Source organism: Myxine glutinosa, unplaced genomic scaffold (assembly GCF_964187855.1).
Source record: "Myxine glutinosa unplaced genomic scaffold, kmMyxGlut1.1 SCAFFOLD_521, whole genome shotgun sequence".
NCBI classification, from domain to species: domain Eukaryota; kingdom Metazoa; phylum Chordata; class Myxini; order Myxiniformes; family Myxinidae; genus Myxine; species Myxine glutinosa.
Window position 1 is genome coordinate 220,001 of NW_027616618.1, and position 9,605 is coordinate 229,605.

Genomic DNA, 9,605 nt, shown 5'->3' on the forward strand with positions numbered 1-9,605 from the left:
CTCCGAGAGAACAAAGCGACTGGCGAGAGTCCCTCACCGTCATCCTAGCCCCCACCGTCATCCGTCCCTTATCTGGACCAGATGTTTCTCTGGGCTCCGAGGAGACAGAAAATATAACTCATTAAAGGGAGGGTGCATTCTTTGGCTTCGATAAGGCCATAAAATATATGGGTTTGTTCAAATGAGTAATTCAAAGCATGTTTATACAGAGTCAAGCGTCGCTGTGATTAATACAAAATATATATGGTTTTAACGATAGGTTTATGTCTGCAATCTAATCATTCTACTAGCGTTACACAAAATCACGCGCATGTGAGCGTGATTTTACGACCGGCCTTATCTAGCCTCGAAAAAGCACACGTATACAATTGTCCAGCACGACCGAAGCGAGCCTTTCCTCATTTTAGACTAAAACGAAGCAAAAACCTTTTATTAACTTTATGAAAATAGCATTTTTAAACAACATTTAAATCATAACACATTAGCAACCAACGTCTATAACTGAACTTTAGGCAATAACAAATCTACGACTTGACATTCCTTCCTCTTGTCTCGTCGAGACAAAGTATCTTAAGAGACAACGTGCCACATCGGGCTTTATTGAAAGACAATCGTGTAATGCGGGTATCTCCCAAGGGCATACCGTGCGCCCATAGCGCCTCGCCCGTGCATTTAGGGAACGTGTCGTGTGGTGCGTGCTTTGAACCTGAGGGCTCAGAACATGAAAGTCCATTAACGTTTCGGATCCACAACGAAGACGTCTGGTCCAGATGAGGTTCTGCCCCGCCAGAGGGCCCACAACCTCCCCTGCGGAACTTGCTCCCCCCACCCTTTGCAGACGCAGTCCTTGCAGATCTTCGAAGTTAATCAACGGTCATGCCCATGAGGTCCCTCACGTGCTGCTGTTCTGGGGAATACAAAATGTCGTCAGTATCTTGTGTCTCAATTTCCTGATCAGGGTACAGAGCGTAAAAATCCGATTCACTTGAAGCATTTGAACTTAAAACATTTGGAGAAAAGAGAGGGACTTCCTTTATGTCAAAGTCTCCCATGGGCGCCTGGTCGGCTTGCGGGTCTAGGACATCCGCGTCGGGTCCCTCTACCGCCAGACCCAGTGTCGCAATCAGATCCATAGTTGGGTCGGAGGGGGGCGTGCAGCTGTCAGCTTGTAATACATAAGAGGCGTTAGCCAGTACACGCAAGGGGTTTTCAGCACAAGTATCACAGTCATCACAAACACCGTTACAGGCAGCAGCCAGTTCCCACATGGGATCCACACAAGTATCACAGTCATTACAAAATTCAATGCAATTTTCTGGAGCGCCGGTCGCAACTGCCTTGTTGAAGGACCCGTTCAGGTCGACGGCCTCTGTGGTCAGAGCCATAGTCGTTGTCGGCGGCTTCTTCACTTTCCATCCTGTAAAATACTTTCTCATACAGAGGAGGACTAGAGATTTCATTAGTGCCCCCCAAATTACTACCCCGATTATCACAGCCAGTGCGGTCAATAACCACTTCACTATGGTGCCCGTCCATCCCCGGAACCAGTCAGTGAGCCAGCTAAATGTATAAGAATTTTTGCGCGCGATCCGATCGATCGTCAGGGCGTGGCTAGTTTCCCTTAGTCTCACTATTGCGGCTGACACTCCTTCAGATGGATCGGGTATGTAAGTGCAACATTTTCCCTCTATAATTCCGCATACCCCTCCTTTCTCTGCCAAGAGCATGTCCAAAGCCACCCGATTCTGCATCACCATTGTACGCATGTGAATTACCGTGTCCAATAGTATGTCATGAGCCGTGGCGGTGTCGTTTGCCACCTTTTCTAGGGCCAAAGCCAATTTGTCTATCCGGAAACTATCCATGACTGTGCCCGCTCCTGGGAAGAAGAAACCAAACACCTTTTCCCATAGGCTCCCGTGTAGTTTAGTGGTTCCATCTTCGTTCATGACTGACCTCTTATAACGCCTGTCCAAGGACTTTGGGTCTAGCTCATCCAGTATCTCAACGTCAGGAAGGACTGAACCCAGATAACATGTGCCCCCCCAATTATTTGGTAAATAGGGGTAAGCCTTGTCGCCGCATATAAACATTGTCCCATGGGGTGGGACCAGGTGGGTGGATAAGCACTGGAGTCCCCTTACCACCCCATTAATCCTACTAACCCCCCTAGAGAATGTTATAGCCGTTATGTTGTGGTTGTGTTTATCTTGCAGTACTATTCGTAATGTAATCCCCGAGCTCCCTTGTCCCAGCTTCCCCTAGCTACTGTTGCTATCAATAGTATCGCACCTATGATTAGGCCCATCCTTACTGTGGTTGCTGTGGTGTAGTGTCTGGTGCTTGTATGGCCAACTTACAGTGCGTGGCGTGGATCCACGAGGTCTTGCCCTCGCAAAAGACAGCCGTTGGTGTAGTCAGCAACACCTGGACTGGTCCCTTCCACCTTGGTTCCAAGGCGTTCTTGCAGGTGAAGTGCTCCACGAACACCTGGTCTTTTTCCTCTGGTGGAACACCTGGTCCACAAGTCTCCTGGGAACACCTGGTCTACAGGTCTCCAATTCATAGATTCAATTCATTCAATTCATAGTTTCATAGAACACCTTGTCTCCAATTTCCTAATCCACTTTTTTCAAGTGGATCCAATTTTATCCAATATTCAATTTTAAATTCAATCCCATTTAATCCAGTCCAATTCAAATTAAATTCAATCCTTCTCTCAGCATCCCATTACCTGTTTCCAACATCAATAAAAATAAAATTATAAAATAATAAAAATCAATCATCTCAAATCTCAAATCAAATCAAAAAATCAAAAATCAATCAAAATCATAAAAATCAATAAAATAATAAAAATAAACGAAAATTACTTCAGCTAGAGTTTCAACTAGAATTAACACAAACAAACCACCATTAACCTCCATTAACACAAACAAACCCCCATTAACCTCCATTAACCTCCCCCTATTATTTATTTATTTTCACGAATAAACAAATAATGGAAATAACCTGGTCTACTTCCAATTTCAATTCTGGTCAGTTCTGGTGTCTGGTCACACACAATGTTTTCCTCACCCACTGTGATTCGCTCAAAATAGATTCTCACTGTTATTATGTCTGAAATGCGTCTCATGAAAACCCATTCAAGAGTCCGGTGTAACAGACAGCCAAACACATAGACACGCCGAAGACCCCAGGGTACCCATCAAACTAGCTTGTCCCCAGATCCACAACACAGCGAAACATGTAACTTTACTAAAACTAGAACGGGCACTCGGTAGAGCGCATACCTTCGCCGCAGCTACTTTTGTTGCCAAAATAAAAGACTACAAGATCTGTGTAGCAAAGCCACACCTACGTTGTCATGCGGGAAGATTTGTTTCAAATTAAACCATTCTATCCCGCCAAAAGTTTGATATTGTAATCACATCCATGACCTTTTCATGACCTTGACCTTGACCTTTGACCCGATCGATTCCAAAATCTAATCAAATGGTTCCCAGATAATAACCTATCATCCCACCAAATTTCATGCGAATCGGTTGAATACTTTTTGAGTTATGCGAATAACATACACATACACACACACACACACACAGACATACAAATAAATACACAGCGATCAAAACATAACCTTCCGCTTTTGCGAAGGTAATAATCACTTACTCATAACTAATACTCATAATAACTCATAATTACTTATGTAATTACTCATGCCAATACTTACTTAAAATAATGTAATATCCCAATCTTCACCCCCTATGCAAATCGAAGCACCCCGGACAATCCACAACCAATATCAACCACTGTAGCCGCCTTCCCGACTCCAGGCAGCCACACGCAGCCACATACATCTCCATCCACGTCACACAAGACAACAGCCAACGAGTGTGTCCACCACACAGAAACCTTTGGCAATGCAACAACCGAACTCCCAGACAACCAACAACAAAACCCAATCCATCTCCATGGCTCATCAAGCAGTTCCAACTTAATCCAGCTTCACATACCGATTTCCCCAAAAACTCGTGAAACTTCACCCCCATTCTGGAAAAACCCTGGACTAAACCCTGACACCCTAAATAACTTCAGACCCATCTCCAACCTACCCTTTCTGTCAAAAGTTTTGGAACGTGCTGTGGCCACTCAACTCAAACATCACCACTCTGGCTCCGGAATCCCAAAAGTACTCTTCTCTACAATAAACAATCTAAATAAACAAATAAATAAACAAACTCTACAACGTGAACAAACTCCTCAGCGCCCTGGATACCACCACCTTGCTCCACACACCTGTTGGTGCACACCTGTGCACTCACACCTGGTGCCACCTGCACCCTCCTTCCTTCCTGGACCATTCGGTCGATCCACCACCAGTCCTTCACAGTAGAAACTGCATTTCCTTTCTTGCATTCAAAGCAAAATTGACAGCATCTACAACAGCTTAATCACCACAATTCGCTCTATCCTGACAAACTGCATCACTGAAATAAAATCCTGGCTTCAGATCAGCAACCTCGAACTTAACTACGCTAAATCTGAATTAATCTTCATTACCCCCAAAACCGCTCACCGAATCCACCCATAACCTTCCCCCCAACATCGACGGTATCCCAGTATCCACATCCACTCACAACCGGAATCTTGGCACCATCTTTGACCAAACCCTCTCCTTCGACACTATATTGTGACATTTACAAAGTTTAAGAAATGCAAGCAAAAACTATTTTATCCTGTATATTATGAAACATTAAAGAATTTCACAATTAAGCTAGAACAGCAGCATAAAGCATTATATTGTAGCAGACTATTATTTATACTACACAGTTAACTATTTTCAGTATAATAAATAACAAAACACCTTACGAACATAAATCTGTATTAACATTAATTAATCATACAATCCAAAATTATTTTAACTCAACGCGATAGCATGTTTGACTGTCAAATAACAGACCTGGCCAACTGGTTCGTGAAAGACCTTGGACAAGCTTCCCCTTGGCCAACCCCACAATAATGGAGGAATAATTGTGCCCGTTAAAGAAGACGATAAAATGTTTGACTCATTTCAACATTTTATTGCAATTACAGTGTATATTGGTGGTGTTATACTTTAAGAGTATAACAGTGATGTATTAAGAGAATCGGTATACCCATCCTACCTGACTGACCTCCTCTCCAGACACACTGTAATTCACAGACAGACAGACAGATAACAGAGGCGTATCACAAGCCCCAGCAAAGGACATCACCTCTCCTGACAGGCACAATATAATCCACAGTATCGAAATGCCAGCTTCTACCTGGAGCCTCGCAAAGCCAAAAATCGGGCATGTTCACTGCATTTCAACCTCCAACCACACGGGGTGTTCCACCCTGCTCCATGTTCCATCATGCAACCCGATCTGTACTTGGTGCGCCCGGCGCCCCCTATAATCAGTGAGTTATAATAACCACAATACCTCTTGATACCACAGCTTAATCCATGTTACTTGCATCTCTTCATCCTCCCAAATGTCCTCCTCTTAACATGACTATCCCCACAGCTCGATCAAACACGTCACTGTGCTCGGCCCGGTTAAATTAAATTCCAAGCGTACTGTACCTGACGCTTCCACAACAACAAAAAACTCGATATTCTCTGTTCGCTAATTACGTACATGATTTCAGTTTTATCCAACAATATATGTCCCGATATTCTCTCCAGATTTAAGTTCTATATCCTGTCGTTAAAGCAACACCCTGTAGACTGACTCCGCCTGTCGTTCTTCCAAGGTTAGTGAATTGCCTCTGACCTCTTACCCTTACATATCTCGAACAAAGGTCAAATAAACTTCGAAAGGTCAAACTTCAAATTGGGGTAACCAGCGCTTTATTATCCCACAAGTAATGCAAGTCCGGCGACAATGGACAAATGACCATTAATGTGGCTCTACATAGCATAATGCTAACTTCTACGAATCCAACAACCGTCACAATCCGCCCAGGAACGTCCGTACGAGGCGTGCTTTACAATGCAGCACCCTTGCTACCTGGTGCACCTTTCGCACATCCCTCCTCGTTCGCACAACGCTTCATCAACAAACCTCCTCGCGCCCACACAACTGCAACCCCCGTGTCCACCCAGAGTGCCCAATCTGCGACCCACAATCTTCTCGGGGCACACACCTCCTCCTTGAAATCCATGCCTCAGAAATATAACTCCACAGAACAGACAGCAATGAAACCACAACCTCCGACAACCATTCGACGTACCTTATTCACACATCTAGGTGTCTCCTTGCCCCCCGTCATTGCAAGAGCATCTTGTCTTGTACCTGGAACAATATCCTCCCAAGTACACTCATTCCGCTCCCATCCCACTCCTGACACTGGACAAATGGCTTCGTTACACACCTGACCACCGCACACCTTGGCACAAGCCACACCACATACCGACAGTTGAAACTGAACGTCCGACATCCAGCAAAGTCGAAATGACCCACAATGCATTTGGGCACACATCCTCCTCTGAGAGTGGGCGAGTTATCGCCGGCACTCTGAGCAAATCTCATGCTCTGAACCCAATTCAACAAACTCAACAACAACTGCTCTTATTTCCCATCCTGACAACAACAATTACAACGACAACTGCCCAAAACCGAGAGCCCCCATTCAGCGCACACGTGACTCGCGGTTCGCTCGGCTCCTGCCCGAACGCACAATAACTCTACCCAAACTTCCACGGAGCCGCACGGCGGAAACACAGGTTTGTACCACACTTTAATTAAACGAACATCGCCAGGATTCTCGGATAGACGTTAATTTCACAACACACACGACAAAAATCCGATTTAAATTCAGAGATCGCCGATCGACCTGGCACAACCATCTCAACGCGACGACGCCACGCCGCCCTCCGTCCTGGCGCGCACCCTCGTGCCTCCACACGAATCCCAACACTCCCAAACAGATGAAAATCCGGACTCAGTTCAGGACCTCACCTGTTCCCTCGGATAGTCGCTAGGGAATGTCAAGTAGACCACTTACAAAGCTTCACACCGAAACCCTCTGCTTTGCATATGTCATACAGACAAATACATTGGCCAGATACACACGTCAATTAACATCCCAATATACATTCATTCCTCATTCATATACGAGTGAGTCTCCCAGACTTCGCGCGAAACTCAGATCGACTCAAATCATGCCTTTCTCCAGCCACTCCCATGTGGCAGACGTCCCGCCAATCTGCGCCTGTATTTTGTATCCACAAACGCATAAGTTCCGGTATGTGACCGGGCTGTTCAGCCAGCAAGGTTCTCACCCGCTCCTGCATAGACGCCAAATCTGATTCTCTCCAGGGTATCCTGATGTTAATGGGTGCCCCCCTGTTCAGTCCTATTGTTTTTAAAGGACACATCCCGATTGCAGGTTGTGGGTTCTCTGATTCCGTGCATTCTTCCAATGAGGGGTACAGTTCTCCTGGCCCTTCTGGGGCCGCGAACCCGCTGTCCATCCCATTAATTTCTGGTCCTCTAAATGGATTGCCCGGGCTAAGGTGAACCTGAGGGGTGGCTGGTCTAGTTTTCTGGGGGTCTAACCCCTGGGGGAACAGGGGCGGGGGTGGGAGAGGTGGCGCCTGTGGCCCGGGGACAGGGCTCAGGGCTTGGGGGGGGGTAGGGGCATGGTGGCTACCTCCCCTGTCGCGGGGTCTTGGTCCGGACTTTGGACGAGCGGCATTAGCCGCTGATTTGCTTGCTTAACTACCTCCCTGATTGTTTTGTCCTAAACCTTGTCTGCTTGCTTCTTTTGGCCCTGAAGCTTCAGTACTTCCCCTGCCAAGCTGGCCTGTCTAGTGGCCGCCAGTCGCTTCATTCCTTCCTGTCAAGCCTACCTACTGCGCGTTTTTCCTTTTCCTGGCCATGTTCCTATGGCCCTCTAAGTTAGCCACAGCCCTTCGTTCCCTGGCATGCAATGGCATACCCCATCTTGTCTCTGGGCTGTTCCTTCCTGGAAAAATCTTGGCCACCTGGCTTCAACCTATATGGCTGTCCGACCTCATTTTCCCCTCCTGGTGCTAACTGTAACTTTAAGCTTACTGTTAAGTCCTTACTGGTATCCTGCGCAAAATCTATTCTTAGCTTTACCCTTAATGTTTATCCTGGCTTTAACAAAGCCACGTCATTCTGAGGCCTAAAATGAGCCTTTACTTACAATTTCTGTTCGAGTGCAGGCAGCGCGGATGACAGGGAAGCGGACTGAATCCGTTTGAGGAAGCAAGGTACAAATTTGGAAAGATAGCCCTCTGGTATAAAACAATTGCTCACCTTAATCAAATTAGAGTGCCAGCGTCCCGGCCTCGGGCAGCCTTCCTCCTGTCGCCCGGGTTCCGCTTCCCGTCCTCCGCGTCTGTTGCGACCCCACTCCTGGTACCATTTGTCAAGAAACAACTCTTGGCTCTTAAAAGAAGTTCCACCAATAGCCTGAGGATGACGGTCTTTATTAAATACCAACTTATACAGATCCGGAGGAAGGCGAACATCTACAGCACGACTTGCCCTCATGCCACGTTCAGCCCTTCCTGAAGCACATTGATTCGCAGTCCGTATAAATAGGGACAAGTTTATCAGAAAATCTCCGAGAGAACAAAGCGACTGGCGAGAGTCCCTCACCGTCATCCTAGCCCCCACCGTCATCCGTCCCTTATCTGGACCAGATGTTTCTCTGGGCTCCGAGAGACAGAAAATATAACTCATTAAAGGGAGGGTGCATTCTTGGCTTCGATAAGGCCATAAAATATATGGGTTTGTTCAAATGAGTAATTCAAAGCATGTTTATACAGAGTCAAGCGTCGCTGTGATTAATACAAAATATATATGGTTTTAACGATAGGTTTATGTGGTGCAATCTAATCATTCTACTAGCGTTACACAAAATCACGCGCATGTGAGCGTGATTTACGACCGGCCTTATCTAGCCTCGAAAAAGCACACTGTAGACAATTGTCCAGCACGACCGAAGCGAGCCTTTCCTCATTTTAGACTAAAACGAAGCAAAAACCTTTTATTAACTTTATGAAAATAGCATTTTAAACAACATTAAATCATAACACATTAGTAACCACGTCTATAACTGAACTTTAGGCAATAACAAATGTACGACTTGACATATATATATATATATATATATATATATATATATATATATATTTATGAGTATATTTATACATATAATATATATATATATATATATATACATATATATATATATATATATATACATAAATATATATATATATATATATATATATATATATATACATATATATATATAATATATATATATAAATATATATATATATATATATATATATATATATTATATACATATATATATATATATAATATATATATATGCATATATATATATATATATATATATATACATATATATATATATATATATATATATATACATATATATATATATATATATATATATATATATATATATATATATATATATATATATATATATATATAATATATATATATATATATATATATATATATACACACAGTCACGTGAAAAGTAAGTACACCCCATGTAAAAGTTTTGACTTT

At 44.0% G+C, this 9,605-nt stretch overlaps 1 long non-coding RNA gene across 1 annotated transcript; it reads right to left on the reverse strand.

The window, feature by feature from the left end:
• Positions 1-409: 409 nt before the first annotated feature.
• Positions 410-4,131, reverse strand: LOC144889004 (uncharacterized). The gene is made up of 2 exons (XR_013621520.1): positions 2,604-4,131; positions 410-2,542 (listed from the first exon to the last, which is right to left on the reverse strand). It is a non-coding gene; the product is annotated as an uncharacterized LOC144889004 (long non-coding RNA).
• Between the last annotated feature and the right edge of the window lie 5,474 nt (positions 4,132-9,605).